The sequence below is a fragment of the Maylandia zebra genome, linkage group LG2 (genome assembly GCF_041146795.1).
Source record: "Maylandia zebra isolate NMK-2024a linkage group LG2, Mzebra_GT3a, whole genome shotgun sequence".
In the NCBI taxonomy this organism is placed as follows: domain Eukaryota; kingdom Metazoa; phylum Chordata; class Actinopteri; order Cichliformes; family Cichlidae; genus Maylandia; species Maylandia zebra.
In genome coordinates, this window is record NC_135168.1 from 23,642,861 (window position 1) to 23,661,219 (window position 18,359).

The 18,359-nt window shown below is 42.7% G+C and overlaps 1 protein-coding gene across 4 annotated transcripts in view; it reads left to right on the forward strand.

Moving 5' to 3' along the window:
• glra1 (glycine receptor, alpha 1) overlaps positions 1–18,359 on the forward strand; it is a 119,651-nt gene that overhangs the window by 36,811 nt on the left and 64,481 nt on the right. The gene's annotated exons all lie outside the window — the stretch shown is intronic.

Below are 18,359 nucleotides of genomic sequence, written 5' to 3' on the forward strand. Positions count from 1 at the left end.
CGGAGTCTGCAGAGTGCAGCGCAGGTTAAAGAAACGTCATTATTTTCAGTTGGATATTCCTGATCGCTATAGCAACAAGACCGAGGAAATAAGGCCGAGGTACTATTCCTCCAAAAAGTTAACCGGCCATCTAACGATGAGCGCGGCAAAAAACGACCTCGGCAGTGGACAGTAGATGCGATCCTCTTGCGTCTGATTTCTCTGGGTGAATAACGCCATTGAGAGAGACGCCGTTTGCAGACTAAAGACCCCAATTACCTCCTCCCAGTACTGTCAGCGTCACAGGAGACAGCGTTTATATTAGCAGGCAGCAGCCTGTCTGCCTCCGGGCTGCTGAGATGCATAACTTACACTCTGGCTTGGTGCTAAAAATAAATAAAATGAATATATAAAAGTGCAGAGCTGATAAGAAATCATTTCTCTTTTTATTGTTCAAATAGCAGGAGAAAAATTCCAGTTCACAGACGTGCTGGACAGGAAATCAAAGAATGTAGGTTGGACGTTAACGTGGGTCCGAGCTGCAGTCATATATTAATGTCTTATTCATGCTGCAGATGCTTCGTTTGTAATTTTTGTGAGTCAGCCATGAGCTGCTTGCCCACTTCAGTCTCTAGATGATGGGATTTCCCCCTTTTTGGACCCACAGACCCTCCTCCACCTGTAGGTTATCCTTCATTTTAATCGCTAATCAACATAAAGCACGGTCATGTAGCAGACCTACAGCAGTGCTGTGAAGACATGTCGTGCATTTTTGCTACAAAGGCGTATGTAGCGGTGATATTTTTGGCTGCAGACAGAATTGGTGGAAATGTCAGTTTTAGAAGAAAAATGATTAATGTCAAAGCGAGAGGGGAATATTAGAAGAAGAAAGGGATAGGATTGGAAGAATATGTCAGAGAAAAAATTAAATTATTTAGAAAGAGACACAAAATAATAAGTAGTAAAATAATATGATAGTAGGAGTGGACAGACTAAATGAAAGGAGAGCAAAGAGGAGGGAAGGAAAGGATGATTAGAGGAAGAGACAAGAATGCTATAGAAGAGACAGCAAAGAAGGAAGTCTGTGTACAAGGTGATGACGGCAGAGGAAAGAAGGAGTCTAACAAAGCCGAGCACACGGAGGAGATGGAGGCGGAGGGGAAGACTAGAGACCAGATAGGATGGAGAAAGAGGAGGAAGATGGCGGGTGGTGAGGTTTTACTTCCAGCGTGTTCAGCAGAATCCAGTCAGCAGGTCGGGGCTCGTGCCTCTCCATGGCCACCATCAGATTGGAGGCTCTGCTCTGCTCCTTCTGTTGTGGGATGTTGAGCACATATTTCACAGGAGCCACCTCCTTGCAGATACTTTATGCAGATTACTGTTAGGCCAGGTTCTGGGCTCTCCGTCCTCCCACAGATTCAGTCCGTCTCCGCAGATTTACGTCCATGCGAGGACGGCTCGTAATATGATTGCACAGTGCTTCAGAGAGGTGACACTTTAATGTGACGACTGCAGGTCGGAGCATATTGCGGTTATTTAACTTTTTTATTGAGGGCAAAAAATTGCTGCTATGTAGATTTATGCTTATCCGAGTGGCCTGTCTTATGAAGAACACCTTTCTAATGTGATTGCACAGTGCTGCAGAAAGCCAACGCTGCAGAATGATTACTGCAGGCTGGAGCACAGCACATCGTTTTACTGAACGTAAAGCTGAATATCCCCCTACACACAGTCGTTCCCATTCATGTGGCCTATTTTAAATAGTATGGCATCACTGCACTGTGGTTTACAAAGAACATTTTAACTGCAGGGCTTTCCAAAACCACACGAATCACGAGTGCTTTGATCAAAATGACTAAAGATTCGTTTCACGGTTACAAAAGTTTTCTTTACGAGTCAGAAATTCTTTTAATGCTTTAAATCCATGTTAACTTTCCGAAGAACAACATACAGACATGTATATTTGTGTGAAGCACTGAAAGTCTTATAAAGCAGACTATTGAAGTGTTGTATGATTTATTATCCCCATGTGAGGAAACAAAGAAGAACTTTGGCGTCTCCTTCTGTGGCCAAAGCAGCTCGTTTAATCTCTATTTAATATATTACCAGCTCCTGTGTTTGGTGTTCTGGGGTCATTTGAATGAAAGTAATTTCAGACTTTGCAGGAATTTAGAGTAACTTATTCACGCTGCCCAAATAAAAGTATCAAAGTATTTCACAACAAAAGCACCAGAGAAGAAAGCCTCAGATGATGAACATGAAGGACTAAAGCATTTTCTCTGTCACAGGCACTCATGTGAGAGCTCATATTATAGTTAATTACACACATAAATCACGTAAAATTAACCCTAACTCTTTGTATATATTTTCACATATATTTCATAATTTTCTATCCAAGTATTAACATTAAGTAGTGAAAATATGCTTTTTTGGTTTTTTTTACTGCAGTTAAAACAATAAAAAAGAGTCAAAACATTTCTTTGATTTTAATGTTAACACAACGGCCTCTGTCTTTAATCCACACAGAAATAAAAAAACCCACAATCTTAGTAAAACGTTCTGAATATGAAGAAAAAACGTTTTAAAGGTGAAGCCGTGTTCACAGCGATGGAAAAGTGTTTTTTAATAAAACTGAATCGACCTGTTTTAACAGAGTGTGTGTGTGTGTGTGTTTGTGTGTGCGCGCGTGCGCTTGTGTGTGTCCACTAATCTCAAATGACTATCTACATTTCCCTCAAGATGATTAAAAGTGTCGAGCTAACGGCAGCACATCACGACACGCCATTAAATCACACGCCAATTTATTGAGGAGATGACCATCTCTGTCTTACACGCACGCACGCACACACACACACACACACACACACTCTGCAAACACTCCATCTGCATGAGGGCAGCAAACAGGAAAGATCACACACAGAACACACACAGGAACTAAAACACACACATCGCTGCTCACATTTTTATTTTCCTCCCTTTTTTAATCTCTTTCACATTTCCATTGCTACCTCTCACTAATCCATTGATATAAAGCCCGAGTCACCTCGTCTCCGTCGCCATTGCAGACCTGCTATTGATTTCTGTCTCCCTGCGGGCAGCCGGCTGCCAGCCTGTCATGTTCTCCTGTCAGTCAAAAGCTGGCAAAGAAAGCCCTGAAAGGTCCAGCGACTCATTTATTGCAGACTTAATTCACTGTCTGCCTATAATTAGACAAGGTGATACATTTTTTGGTAAAGCAATTAATGTCACATTTGGAGTGGGTCCCCCTGAAATCAGAGCGCTGTTAGGTGTGGAGGTGTTTCTCCTCCTCCTTTTAAGACGGCTCCTGCATGAACTTTCTTCTTCAGGCGTCTTTGAGGTCGTCTTCAGCTGTGTGTCAAAGTGTGCAGCAGCCTCTTTCATTTGAATGAGGTCGTTAAATCAATGCAGCGCGGATGTTGCAGAGAAATCCAGTGAACGAGGATGACAGGCTAACAGGACATCGTTTTGGTTTTATAATATATCCTCTAATGATTTCTGGGTGTTTGATCAAAAAAAAAGAAGGCTTTCTGCAGTGATTACAAAAGCATCGGCATATTTCTGTGTACATAGTTCTTATTGCTCTACAAACTCTACTTTCCAACACACTGGTGCTCCCCCCTGTGCTGACTGCAGGACGTCACCGGTGACTCAAATGTTCAGAGGACAGACTCCAGGAGTGTGACTGAAATCATGGTCGGGCTCTGAACAATAGCGGCTACTGAAGATGAAGCATCCGGTGCTCTTCCAGCAAACGCAAACTATCAAACTCAGTGGCTGCTTTTCATCTTTGGAAAGGCCAGCCTCCTACATAATTTACAACAACTGGCATTTCAAAACGTGACGTCATTACTCAGGAAGCACCTACATTCACTCATAATGAAGAAAAAAGTATTTCAGCAAACTTTACCCATGAAAACAGATTAATTTAAACCCAATAAGATTCAATAATGTTTCATTAATTTCTCCTTTACATAGCATTGAGGTCAAGTATGAGTCTTACTGATTTCATCCCAAACTGCGTCAGTGTCTGCCCTTTGTGCAGTCACTTTATTAAAATCACATATTGGTATTTTATGCTGCATTTCAACAAATGACCCAAAATAGCAGAGATTATGTTCAAGTGAGGAGGATGGAGGGGTTAGCACAATATATTTCCCTGAGGCCACTGTGCTTATTTAATCATTTACAGTGAAACACAGCAATGGTCAAGAAGTTCTTCCAGCCTCTACCAGCTATCATCCCCAAAATATATCCCACCTCTGAGACTCTGACGCCGCTAGCTGGTCATTTTCTAGCAGACAGAAAAAACTTTAATGTGCTTGTTCAATATCAGATTTGAACTCGTTAAGTGTAATTATTTAGATCACAGATTTAACACAACCACACAAAAAATAAAAAGAACAAGTGAAACGTCCACACACAGCAGCTTTGAAGAAATGAAAGCCATCGACTCGTCTCTGACCACAGCATCCGGTCCTTTTTTCTTATGACCTCATCCCACAAGAAGCTCCTCAAACATGAAAATGACACAGAGGTGTCAAGAAGATCAAAATGTGACACCTGACTGAAAACCAGATTTATGAATTGGCGCAAATTAAGCACAACAGCCAAAAACATCAGGGTGACTGACTGAAGGGTCACTGCAGGGTCTGAGCATCCACCTGCACCGACTACGCACCTGTCCTGAGAACATCTCCCCCGTTATTCCGAATAAATAAGTGCTTCCAGCAGCAATAACGCACACGCGTTGTCCTGCACAAACGTTTTGTGCAATTTCACAATTTCTCAATTATTAGACTGGATAAACCTTAGTTTATCCAGTCTAATAAATGACTGGATAAATATAGAATGATATCTATATATATTTTCCTTTTTATGGGCGTGTGTTATAAAACACACATTCATCATATTATGCATTTGTAATCAGGTGGCCTGATTACAAATGCATAATATTTGCAATCAGGTCACCTGTTCAGTCACAAAACTGATGCCGTGCCACTTTACTCATTTCCAACAGCAGCTTTTTTAATGCCAGCAGCAGTAAGGTTGTCTCCAGGTGCTGGAAACATTCAAACTACTGATGGTTTTCATGAGTACATGTTACAGAAGAATCATGACGCTAAATGTCCTCTAATCTTCAAAAAGCTTGTTTTTATTTTGTGCTTAAACTGAAATGACTTTGTGTGTGTGTGTGTGTGTGTGTGTGTGTGTGTGTGTGTGTGTGTGTGTGTGTGTGTGTGTGTGTGTGCGTGTGTTCAGATAGTATGCATAAACAGCATTGCAGAGGGGAGTGTTCACATGCAAACACATGCTGCTGGCAAACAAACACATTCACACACATTCTCACTGTAAACATACAGGACACACACACACACATCTTGTCACACAGAGAAACGGGAAATGCTCACAGGCACAAATGCCAATTTTTAGTAAATATGCATAGACAAACACAGTTGTTATCTCACTACTTCACACACACATGCACACACACATACACACACGCACACACAGAGCCTCAGGTGTTTTCTGACCAGGCTGCTATGCATCCATCCATCTCTCCATCCTCTCCCCTCCGCCTGCCTCCCACTTTGAATACATTTTATCTCGTAATGAAACTTGAACGCCCCGTGGCTGAAAGAGAGAATATGAATGAGAGGAAGAAGCAAAGTGACAAGAGACAGGAGAAAGTATCCGGAGAAAAGAAGAAATGGAATTGTGAAAAAAAGACGAGGGGCAGAAGGAGAAAATGGAGGTGGAGGAAGAGTAAAACACATTATAATGGCATTTCTCCGCCCTCACTGGGGAGGAAAATGAAGTTTTCCCTAAAGTTCACTCCATGGAAGAGGCAATGATGGATGACTGAATATGACGTCAGTAGAAAACGCCATTCCTCATCTCACCACTGCAATTAAAATGTGACAGGAAGTGTTTTTTTTCCCTGTTGCTGATCTATTTACTCGCTCACCTAAAGGAAACTACGCTCTATAAAAGAGCCAGGGCTCCGGCTTGTATGTAGGACAATAATGAGAGCTGTCTGTGCAGGGCGTACGAGCACACAGCATCTGCATGGGAGTAAAGGCAGAATAAACCAGACAGAGGAGCAGACAGGTGCTTTGGTGTTCGAAACAGCTTTAAAGCAAATAAAGACATAATGAAGAGAAAAAAGCATTTTATTGTTGAGAGCCAAGACGGACGGTGCTTTATGTCTGAAAGCCTTCCAGCGTTTTTTGTCCCTTCCCCACGGCGGTTCGCAGCCTTGATGTTTGTCTCCTCCTCATTGTCACGTCTGGATGTAATGGAGGGAAAAATGGTTAAAGAAGCAGAAGTAGGGAGCTGAAAGTTACCTATTTTACTTACAGAAAGTCGGGATAACCCTCCAAAGTCTGCTGATTTGAGGGAAAATACTGCCTGGGTACATATATATATATATATTTAGCCATATTAGGAATGCCATGAAATCACAGTGTTGGGGAGTAACGGAATACATCTACCGCCGTTACTTTTTTAAAATACAAAATATGAGTAACTGTATTCCGTTACAGTTACCGTTTAAAAAGGTGGTATTTAGAATACAGTTACTTTGCTGAAATAAAGGGATTACACGGCGGTATTTTCCTGTTTCATATGTTCGGTTACGCCCTCTCTAAATTTGGTTTCCACGCCCCAAACAAAACACGCATTAAAAATCTCTAATGCCTGTGTCTCAATCTCGCGGCCCATGTCACCTCTACTTGCGTAATGACGTGAAGAAATATTTTTAAAAATTATTCACAAAAATGATTTAATATGAAGGCAATAGGCAGAATGCTACAGGCATAGCTCTAAAGAATGTAGCCTCATGGGCAGTGTAGTCCGTGCTGCAGGGAGAATGCACTGCCATACCCGTTATGTGTCTGTGAGCGCCAGGAGGGAGAAAAGGGAGAGTGGAAAAGTACGAGTTGTCATCGAGCAGAAACGGGAGCTGGAAGTATGTAAATATAATAATAACCACTGCAGCCAAAAAGAGTGCCTGACGAGCCCAGTTGTAAGTAAGCTATTAAGACTTGACTGTACACCGAGTTCGTGTTTTTCTCCGAAACAATAAGTTTTGTTGGAGCAGCCTTTCAACACCTCTCTCTGTCTCTCGCTAGCAAAGTTGACCCAGACAACAAAGTTTTCGGCTACGAGCCTGACACGGAACCCGACGTATTAGCTAGAGGTCCCTTTACTACGGTTTGGAGCCGCGGACCTGTTTTATATACGCGCCAAATAGTTTTCTATACGAGATCGCTGCAAAAAAGTGCAGCCTTACTAATGCCCACCCTACTGTTCCTCATTTTATATTAAGATTTAAAAATCTAGTTGGTATTGATATGGCGAGTAACCTTCAGTAATAGTAATAATTCACATAGCAACATAGCAATAGTACATTTATGTAGTTGTAAAAAGCATGATAATATAATAGGTAATCCAAAGTATTCAGAATACGTTACTCTCATTGAGTAACGTAACGGAAAATGTTACAACAGCGGTCTCCAACCTTTTTTGTGCCACGGACCGGTTTATGCCCGACAATATTTTCACGGACCGGCCTTTAAGGTGTTGCGGATAAATACAACAAAATAAAACTAGTACCGGTACCGAAAAAAAGATTTATTCATAACACACGTGAAAAGACCCAGGAAAACCGAGTTAATGATAAAAATGATAACAACATAACGTTGAAAACCGATAAAAACCCTGAAAACCATACATTTCACACCTGAGCCTCAACTTTCGTGGCCCGGTACCAAACGACTCACGGACCGGTACCGGTCCGAGGCCCGGGGGTTGGGGACCGCTGCGTTACAAAATACATTTTGGGGCTGTAATCTGTAGTGGAATACGTTTTAAAAGTAACCTTCCCAATACTGTCAAATCAGGATGATTTGATCAGCAGATACTTACTTACCAGGGTCCTCGAGTATTTTAGGACTCCTAACTGGTTCTTAAGATTAGAGTCAGACCTCTCTAATGGTCTGGTTGCTGAAAGGGAACGACAGCTTTCTCCCCAAATCTCGTGGAAAATTTGAAACTATAAAAGTGGAGGCAAAGATCCACCTAAAAGGTTTGGAACGGCAGTGAAAAATATATTTTATATATATCTCTATATATTTTGTATTTGTTTTTCATAAATAAATGAATAAAAAGAGAAAAAAGACTCCCAGAGGAAAATTGTGAACTGGGCCTTTAATGTTCACATTATTCACCCTGGAGTTTCCTCCTCCTCGTTGGATTCCTCTGGCAGCTAGTCAAGGTTCAACTGATGTATTTCTGACCTTTGTTTGGATTTAAAACGTCATCATTGTATGACATGAGTTATTTCTGATAATCATTCCTGAGTTCTGGTCAGGGAACATGGTGACTTTGTAGTAAACAACAAAGGCGAAACATGGTCGGACGGACAGCGCGGCTGTTGAAGTTGTGCAGGTACGTCGGTCCCGCTGCAGCACCGACACTGTGTTTGAAGATCGTTTTTTCAGAAGTGCGAAATCTTTTCGTGACTTTTAGCGAACTTTCTTCGAAGTTGTGCTGAGCAACTTTCAGGAATATAAAGCTCTCGGGGTTTGATGAAATGTTCATTATTTCTCTGTTTCACTATCGAGTCAGGGGATTTATGATGCTTTCAAGTTCCCTGGGAAACTCTTTTTTTCCCTCTAGCTGGCATTTCGGCTCTGGTGTTTATGCACGGTGGATGAGAACGAGATGATCACTTCCTCAGCTGTTGCGTTCGGACGTAATGGAAGAAAATCAGCGATCGGAAAAGAAAAACAACCTTCTGGCTCTCTCCGTTTTCTCACTTTTCCCTCAGTCCTGCTCTTCAGCTTGCACGGGCATGTGTAGGGAATATATATTAGTTCAATAAAAGAGTGAAACTGCTTTCCCCGGACCATATAGCCTTGAGACGACGCCTTATAAATATTTAACGTCTCGCAACCATTGTGGGATTTTTTTGCTGAAGGCAGCTCAATTGCAAAAGAGGCGATACTGCGTAATTCAGAGGATTATTCATTTAATTTGTAGCCTGTGACTTTTCTTCTCCCCCCGCCGCCTTTGCTTTGTTTAGCTCGATGCCATTTGTTGCTGGAAATAAATTCAGGCAGACCGCTGTGGTGTTGAGGTGTCACTTAGAGGACTGCAAATTGGGCATCAGGAGAAGAGAGAGTTAAATAAAGCATAGGAGAGCAGGGCCAAGGCAATCCTCCAGTTACCTGTGTTTTACAACTCTCCGAAGGCCTGATAATGGAGCGTAGCCCACTATACCACCTATACTCTTCCCTCTTGTAAAAGCACGGCATGTGCTTGATTTATGCCGCTTCATTAGTTCCACTTGGCGGTCCAGGTATGCCGCAGTAGGGAGGTGCTGTAAAATGAAGATGTCAGCGAGGAAAGCTGATAGATTGACTGGTTAATTGGTCCCTGTAAACACCGAGCTGATGATTAGAGGTTCGCAGGACAAGGGTTAGGATGAGTCCCCAGAGACCGATCTGTCAGCACCGGTGGCTCGATAAATACGTTGAAAATAAAGGATGCTGCAGTGTAAAGAGAATTTTGTCTCTCGGACGAGGCAGGAACAGGACGGGCGGCGTGCCGCTGGAGAGCACGACGGCAGTATGAAACAAGGAAAGAAGTGCAGCAGAGAGAAAGCTCTGGAAGATGTGTCTGCAGAGAGCTCAGCTTCTTCCTCGGTGTCATCCTTCATCCCAGCTCCAGTTTTCCATAGTGATCATTTACTTTTGATTGCGTGATAGTTGTGACGATGGTAACTGAAGTGAGGGTGTTACGAAGGCACAGGAGGTGGAGAACGGTGGTGTGTTGTTGGAGCTGGGTGAATAATTGAATAGAAGGACTCGTGACTTCATACAGGCTGTGATTGCACAGTGAGTGTCAGTGATTTTCAGCACTGGAAAAGAAATACAGGCTGTAGCTGAAGCTCATATTACAGCTGTCAGCTGCTGAGGAACCCGTCATTAAGACTGTGACAGCTTCATGGCTGTGACAGCTTCTCCTGAAACACTCCGGGATGTCTTTTTTTCCGTGACGGAGGACTGTGGGTAGAGTACAGATGATAAAAAAATGACAGCAGAAAATGTGCACTGCTGTTTGGTTGTTGCAACTGTTAACGTGTTGCTATTACTACGAGCAGGAGAGATCTTGCTGCCTCTGAAACGGTTGCGTCGCAGATGCAATCGGTCCCTGTTTTCAAAGCAACTTATGCGCATCAACGCATGTGCAAATCTGTTGCTGTCTACATACACAGAAATGCACAAGTTTGCTACCTACACTCATTCCTGCCAGAAGCTCATAGATCTGAAACAGAAATCCTCCACAGAGAGTGACCATGCACGCCCGCAGCTCAACAGCAAAATGGCACAGGTGCTGAGCAAGCTTGCGTTTATAAAGGAAAACAACCAAAATGTAACCAGCTGAGTCAACCCGTCTACTGCAAAGAGATGAGTTGCAACAGTCGCACTGCAGTTGTTTGGAGGTTGCCTCCTACCTTTGCAATTTCTTTGTGATTGAAAGTGGTCACTGCAACTAGTTACAGTCAATCACCAAAAAGACATCAGTGCGATGTTTGTTAGTAGGGTTTAGCTACACTGTGACTAAACTGATCCCCTCCCAGGAGATTACCATGCAGCGTTAACCTGATAGATAATGTATGATTTGGATTTAGCTCCACATCACTCTTTGCAAATGAATCCACAGTAGGGATCACTGGATTTAACCTCCACTCTTCCACTTCAAATCAAAACGTAAATCTGCTCCTGAGACTGAGCCGTGCCTGCTTTACGGCGCCACCGTCTTTTGAACAAGGTGGAGGACCGGCTGTCGTCGTCTCAGTCATTGTCAGCAGATGGGGATTGAGACCCCTCGAGAGGCTTGACTACACTGTGAGGACTGATGCAAGACCTCAGAGTGTCACTGGAGGTTGATTAAGAGGGCAGGGATGTCATGTTTGTTGGCCAACATAATCTCTGAAGCCTGCGCCAAGCTGCTTGGATTCACTTGATAACCCGTATGAAATATGCATCTTTTTTGTTGCTGTACATTCAGCTACAGAAAAAGCGATTTGGCAGAAGAACCGCAGAATGAGGCTGACAGAAGGCTGTGATGGAGAGTTCAATGATGCCAAATCCAGTTCCTTAATGTCTGAATAAACTGGTTTTCTTGGTCTGTGAACAGCAACAGAGGACAGAACTTCAGTGGAAGAATGACACCTGATTTGGATTTCTGCTTCTTAGTTTTTGAAATAGATGGAAAATCAGCAAAGGCAATAGTTCTTTGAATGTGTAATGTGTAAACAGAGCTGGGCTGTGTGTTACTGGACTGGAGCTTCACTGCTTGTGTCCTGCAGTCTTTCACATATGGCACATGGAGGACTTGACATACCATGCTGTGCAGCGGATGCTTTGCCACGATGGAAGTGGGAAGCCTTGTCCTGGGGTGGCGATGAGAAAAATCAGGCCAAGCGGTCGTGTTTTCGGCCATCTTTAAACTTCCCCTCAGGATGTGCTGACGCAGAAATGCTCCCACGGGCTCATTCCACTATCCACAGCTCCTAGCGTCAGTTGGCAGCAAAGTGTTTGTTTCTAGCATCAGTTTAAAAATCACAGTGAGGGTGAAATGTTAAGTTGGCTCCAGTCTGCCGAGGGAATGGTGCTGAACTATTAATCATTAAAAAAGCAATTACACGCGCTTCCCCGGCAGGTTTATCAGGCTGCCATCTTCATGTTATCTCTATTTAGACCCATCTACTTCCTGGATCACCACCAAGCTCTTCTTCCCCTGTCAGTTCTGATTCACAGTGAAAAATGAGCCGACGATGATGACCGGCAAGTACAACACTAAGAAATGAAAGACGCTTGAAAGAACCAATACAGTTCACATCTGGCACCAAGCTAAGTGGAGTATTTCTCATCTGTTGAATGAGGAAACTGACTTTTTTAAATGTAGGTACACGTGTTCATTCATTCATTTTTCTGCAAGAATTCATGGTGACCTCTGGAGCATGTTGTAGTTGTTGCAGACTGAGGTATTCTGAGATTATCAGTGTTTCATTTGTATTTAACGTATTTTGTTGGTATGGAGTATGCTGGTGTGCCACAGGAGTTTTTTTTTCTACCTAACTGACCACAGATAACTTTATTCCTCTTAAACACCCCAATAAACATCAATAATCAGCCAAACCACTGAAGCAAGTTTACATCAGCTTGCCTAAAGTCACTGTCACTGACCCATAACCAAATCTGACCATGACTGGGGCAGTTGGGCCTCGGGTTGGCGAGCAGGTCATCTACTGATCCCAAGCTTGGTGGAGCAGTCCCCACCCCCTTCAGTCCATGAAGCACCATTGGGTAAGATACTCAACTCTGATTTCCCCCGAATCATTCCTTAGATAAATATGCACATAAAAGTACTTTGATATAGAGGATGAATGAGACTTGTAGTAGAAAGTACTGTATGAGTACCAGCCTGTTTACCATAACTTGGCTCAGATCAGCAGAGCGTCTCAATCAAGGAAGCACAGCAATTATAATCCTCATATTTAAATTATTTAAAAAAATAAAATAACTGGATGAATTTATTAAAACATTAAATTTGTCCAATCATTTTTGAGCATCTGATAAAACAATGACTGTGTTTTAACAGTTTGATTTAAAATCCGCGGTCATGTTCAAAAACCTATGAACCTCCTGAAAACGACAGGAAAATCCTAATGAGTCCTCTTTAAGCTCGTGTGTGTGGCATGATGGGGAATCACACACACACAGAGAGAGAGCTGTGTTTACAGCATCTCTGCAGGAAATGGCTGCGGCAGCTGCAGTTAGCAGAAGTGCTGAGAGGCCGAGCTGGGCCAGTTGTTTCATCCTGCTTTATTAATGCTGTCACTTGTTTTTCATGGACATGGAGTTCAGCTGAAAGAGAGCGGGATTATTCGAGCCGCTCCACCTCAGCAGACTAGCATAGTCGCTAGCCTCGATTAGCCTGTTCGTGTGTGTGTGTGTGCGTGTGTGTGTGCGTGTGTGTGTTAACTTTACTGAGGGCCAGTGGACATGAATAATTGTAAAAGCAGTCACAGAAATAAAAAAATTCAAATTTTGTTCAAACCTCAGGCACTTTTACAAAATGTAGCCTAATTAGTTACACATTCATTAGCAAGAGAGTTTCATTAGTTAAAAAGAAAAGTTCCACATCTCCTTGCATTAATCTGACATTTCAAATTGGCTTCCATTTCACTGAGCTCTGTGTGATGTTCTGTAGCCAGCAGGGATGAAGAGCCATGTGATCAAACTATATCAGCTGCAACAGTCGTGTATGTAGGTGCTGCTAAATCTATATTAATGGTTGTTATGTGTTTGTGTGTTCATGCACGCCTCAGTGCACCTTCATGTCTGTGCACTGTAGCATATGCTAAGTCTGGTTGTGTTTATTTTAGCATACGTGTGTAATTGTGTGTTTTGTGCTTGATAAGTGACATTCGAGGTTATTGTAGTAAAAACTAAAACCAGATGTGAAAAACATTTTAATTACCTAAAATAAAAATTAGACTTCAAACTAACTGAAACAATTGTGTGAAATGAAAAAAATTTAAAACTAATAAAAACGTGTGTGTGGTGCTGTCTTTACACAACTGAACACAGACGTCCAAAGAGCTGAGACTCACATTGTATTTCAGCCACAGCTGGACAGACCATTAACACCAGCGTGACCATCAACATCAGCATGTGTGTGAGGATGGAAGCCTTACACCACCGCCGACACCGCTTAGAAACATCAACGACCATTTTTTTAACATCCTGTATAACCAAAGTTAAAAAAGGTCGTTCAGGTTTAGGTTTCTGAACAGTGTTTACATAAAATCTGCATAAGAACACATAGTTCCGTTAATTGAAATTGCTCACATGCATTTTAACGAGCACTAATTAAAAGAGTCTGCACTCAGAAATATGCCAGCACGTGATGAGATTCTGAAACTGATTCTGTCTGCAGCTGAAAGCAGACGGTTTAATTGAGAAATCTCCCTTTCATTCACGATGCATAGAGTGCGTTACGTAACCGTTCTCGTGCCTGTAGAAGCGCACTCACGTCTGCTCTCAGCGCTTGGCTCGCACGCTGAGGCCGATATAAGCTACAGGATCCTGTGACTCGGTGCCAGCTCGTCCTCTGTGACACTTAACGAGCTGCTGCTTCTTCCTCTTGTCTCTGTCTTCAGCGGGAAGCAATAATGGAAAACCGTCTCTCTCTCCTCTCCTCTCCTTCACTGCATGGTTATTAAATGAACCGCTGTGGTGGAAAAGAAGGAGAAGGAGGAGGTTTTCAGTGGGTATTAGCTTCTCCTTCTCAGATTTTTGTGTCACGTGCTCTGAGGGACGTCAAGAAGAAAAGACAAATTGCGATATCCTCCCCTCACCACCCTCCCACCACGGAACGAGAGGACTTTGAAGGAGGGATTGTGAACAAAGCCGGGATGCTGAGGAAACGTGTCAGAGGACTCGAGTTAGGCCTGAAAAGCCATTCTGAGAGAAATCACGGTGATAATGTAATACCAGCCGCTTTATGGATAAACCCTGTGATGCACTCAGAGCCTGCGCTCACCTCGTATCACGCGGGTGCAGTCGGGCAGGGATGATAGTTTACCAGGAGCCCACTTGTCTTACAAGCAAGTTTTGCTACACTAAAATATGCAGATTTTAACAAAATGCACAATATTGAAATATGGATACAGAAAAAATGAACGCGCTGCATAATTTATATCAGTGCTTGAATTAATCTTACACGTGACAAAATGCACAGACATTGTTACAGACATTTTCATTCAGTGTATTTAATTACAGACTCAGTAGGTTTTATATTAAAGTGTACACACATTACATAAAATATTACCCAGTAGCTTTCTCTGAATCATATGTGTGTGTGTGTGATATTTCATCATATATTCCTCCAAAATCCTCTTCTCTACACAGATACAGGCTGGAAAACATATTTCGATCATTCAGGCACGTTAATTTATCTTTGGTTTGATGAAGTAAAGCATGAAACTATTAACATTAGAAAAATAGAAACGCTCCCTTTCAGAAGACAGACTGCAGCAAAACAATATTTTAAACTTGTGGAAATGAGAGAAGCCTGAAAGCCGACGGCTCTGATCTTCTTCTTCTCGCATTTTAAAGTTTGCATTTAACATCGAGGGTGTAAATCTGAAGCATACCAAACACACAAGCTGTATATTTACATGGTTGGAGAGCTCTGGGTACCGTGCAGAAGACAGATGACAGATGCAGAACAAACAGAAACACAGCAGAGTCGGTGAGTGTTAGACGTGACTGTAACCAGCATTAATCTTCCACAGTTCCCACGGGTCTACTTCGAGCATCCCTTATCTATCACATCTGAAGTAAATGAACCCCAAATGCTGGCAGGTTAAATGTCTTCCTCTCCTCCTCCACCTGCAGAATGCGGTGATTTCTCTTTAGCTACAGTGGAACAAACTCATTTCTCGTGCAGCCACTTTCTTTTGCCACAGTGGAAACCAACTAGGTTCATTTAATATCTCCGTTTCTCAGTCGCTCTTTCTGCTTCGCCCTCGTTTCCTCACACGGCCGCGTCACTAATCTGTCGTTTGCGTAAATATGATGCTGTACATGTCACATGACCATCCATCGCCTGTGCCAGGCTCTGATGATCTTTTACCTTTTAACCATACGTTGTCAACCCGGTGCCTTAACCGCATCTGTCTGTGCGTATGCCTCCGGCACTCCTCACACTGTGACAGAGAGCGTAATTGGCCTTCAAAATAATCCAGACCCCTTCCTTCATTTCCAGCTAGCCGCCAGCAGTTAGAATTAGACATCGAGTTTAACCAGGGACATTAAAGGCAGACCGTGTGTGTGTGAGAGAGACCTTTGACTCATTAAAAATCAAATACATTTTTTTCTAAGATCTCTAATGGGAAATGGATTAAAAATAATCGGATTACAGTAATCTGTTTACAAAAATGTGTTTGAAATATGTAGGCAGTTATTAGTGTAATTATCTCACAGACAAAGAACTGATCATACTGTGTCTCCAGACTTAAATCCAATACAAGGAAAATGCTTCATTTGAGGATCATCCTGCTCCTACTGGAGCTGTGAAGTTCTTTGAGCCTGATGAATGGAAACATGCAGACTGAGCTGATACTGTGATAAAGCATGATATCAGAGCTGACGAGGCCTCTGTGATTGGTTCTACTGGGAGGATTTTTATTGGTGTAGTACACCAGCGAGCGTGATGTGCTAAAAATGTTTATAAGGAAGGTCAGAGGGGAGAACGCTCAAAGGAGTGATTTTTTTAAAACCAGGTGTCTGCAGTGGAGATGTGTATGTGAAGACTTTAGTTCAATCACCGTTTAACAGAGAAGGTTCCCCAAAACTGTTTCAATGAGGCCAAATTATTAGAGGCGGCCTGAAGAATCACAGACCTGCAGGTTCAAGCTGAAACTGGACACAAAACCTTTCGTCTTATTAATCCTCATGTTTTTAATAAATGTCTTATTTAGGTATTTCTGTGGTGTTTTGTTGAATCTGTGTTTCAGTATTTAGTTTTATTCCTTGCACCAGCCATTATCACGCCACCTGCTCTTTCATCGCTCATGCAATAATCTGACTGACTGACTAAGGCTTTATTATAGTGTCAACCTTTAGCATATTAAACGTTAGTTTCATAATTTGAAAACTGACTTTTTATTCTACATTCATTGATGCAGCTTGACTTGGTTTTCAGAGTTCAGCCAGATTATAATGAGTGAAAGGAAAGAGAAAAGAGAAAAAACACGAACTCTGAAGCCATTTAGCCATTTAAATCAGCTGTGTTGGATCAAGGACACATCTGAAACCTGCAGGACACCTGCCCTCGAGGTCTGGAGTTCGACACCTGTGCTTTAGAGGAAGCTGGGGTTGGTTCAGTGTGATTGGAACAGAGGAGAGCTGAACTGCTGGGTCGGTGTCCGTGCTTCTTACTGCATTTGTGTTTGTAGAATCCAGTGAGACAAAGAATCGTGGAGCCGTGCACGGGGCTGCTGACTCTCACCTCGACTAACTCATCAACCTTGAACGCAGCGTCTCGTCTCTGAGAGGAGAGAGGGCAGACTGTCTTGGTTGTTATGATTCCCTTTGAAAGGACACTGTGGGTTTATTGACACCACTCGAGTGGGCTTTTCAAGGCTCGGGGGGATGTGTAATTGGTTTTCTCGTTTGTAGTTTTCTCGAGTTGTAATGAGACGTTTGCGCATTTCCTCGTCTCAGCGGCTCTCGGACAAACTTCCTGCTGTTGTCAGGCAGTAGGACGCTGTCAGAACATTTAAGTCTGGAAAAGCAAGTTGTTTATTCAGCCAGTGTTTGAAGCCAACTTTCCCCCAGCAGAAGGTTTCTTTCACTTTGTTTACTTCCTGCAGTCTGCCATCAACTCGCTTCAGCTTTAATCTTCTCTGCTGCTTTAATATCCGGCAACACGCAGACTGATACACGCAAACACATCCACTCAGCTTACATCGATTCAGAACACAAGAAGAATCTTACGCTGTAAACTAACCCCGACAAAGTGCAGCAATTATCAACAGCGAGGAGAATGTAAAGCAGGAGGCTGCAGACACCAACCAGGCCTGAGTAACACTGATTACCTCTCCATCATGGCACCTGTTAGTGGGCGGGAGATATCAAGTGGTCATCAGAGTTGATGTTGGAAGCTGGAAATATGTGTGAGCGTGAGTATTTGGCTCAGGGCTCACTGATGATGCACTTGGGAAACGAAGGCTGGTCCGTGTGGTCCGATCCAACAGAGTGGTTGCTGTAGTTCACTCTGCAGGAAATGTTCATGCTGGTTCTGATAGAAAGGAGTCAGGATACACAGAGCATCACAGTTTGTTGTGCATGGAGCTGCAGATCAATCAGGGTGTCCATGCTGACCCCTGACTCTGATAGCAATGCGGTTATTAAGTGATGACATATGAACACTGCTTCCGGGTCCAAACTACTCTGGGTTTTTAAGGTTGTGGTGTTTTTAACATGTTTTAATGATTTGTATCTTGTGCTGTTTAATTTCAACAAACCCCATAAAAAAAGTCAGTGATCACTGTCAGCCTCGCTCGGTTTTTATCATGTTTTCATGCCTAAGTTTAATTAATTTCCTCAGAAATTCAACATGTCCTCAGTGAAAATCAATGAAAGCTCTTTTAGAAGTGGAACAACATCTAAAGGCTCATCAGAAATTATTACCCACAATGCACACATTCACTCTTTACAGCTTCTATACCGACTCAAATTCAAGCTGCTTGCAGTGTTGATGCAGTGTTGAATCCA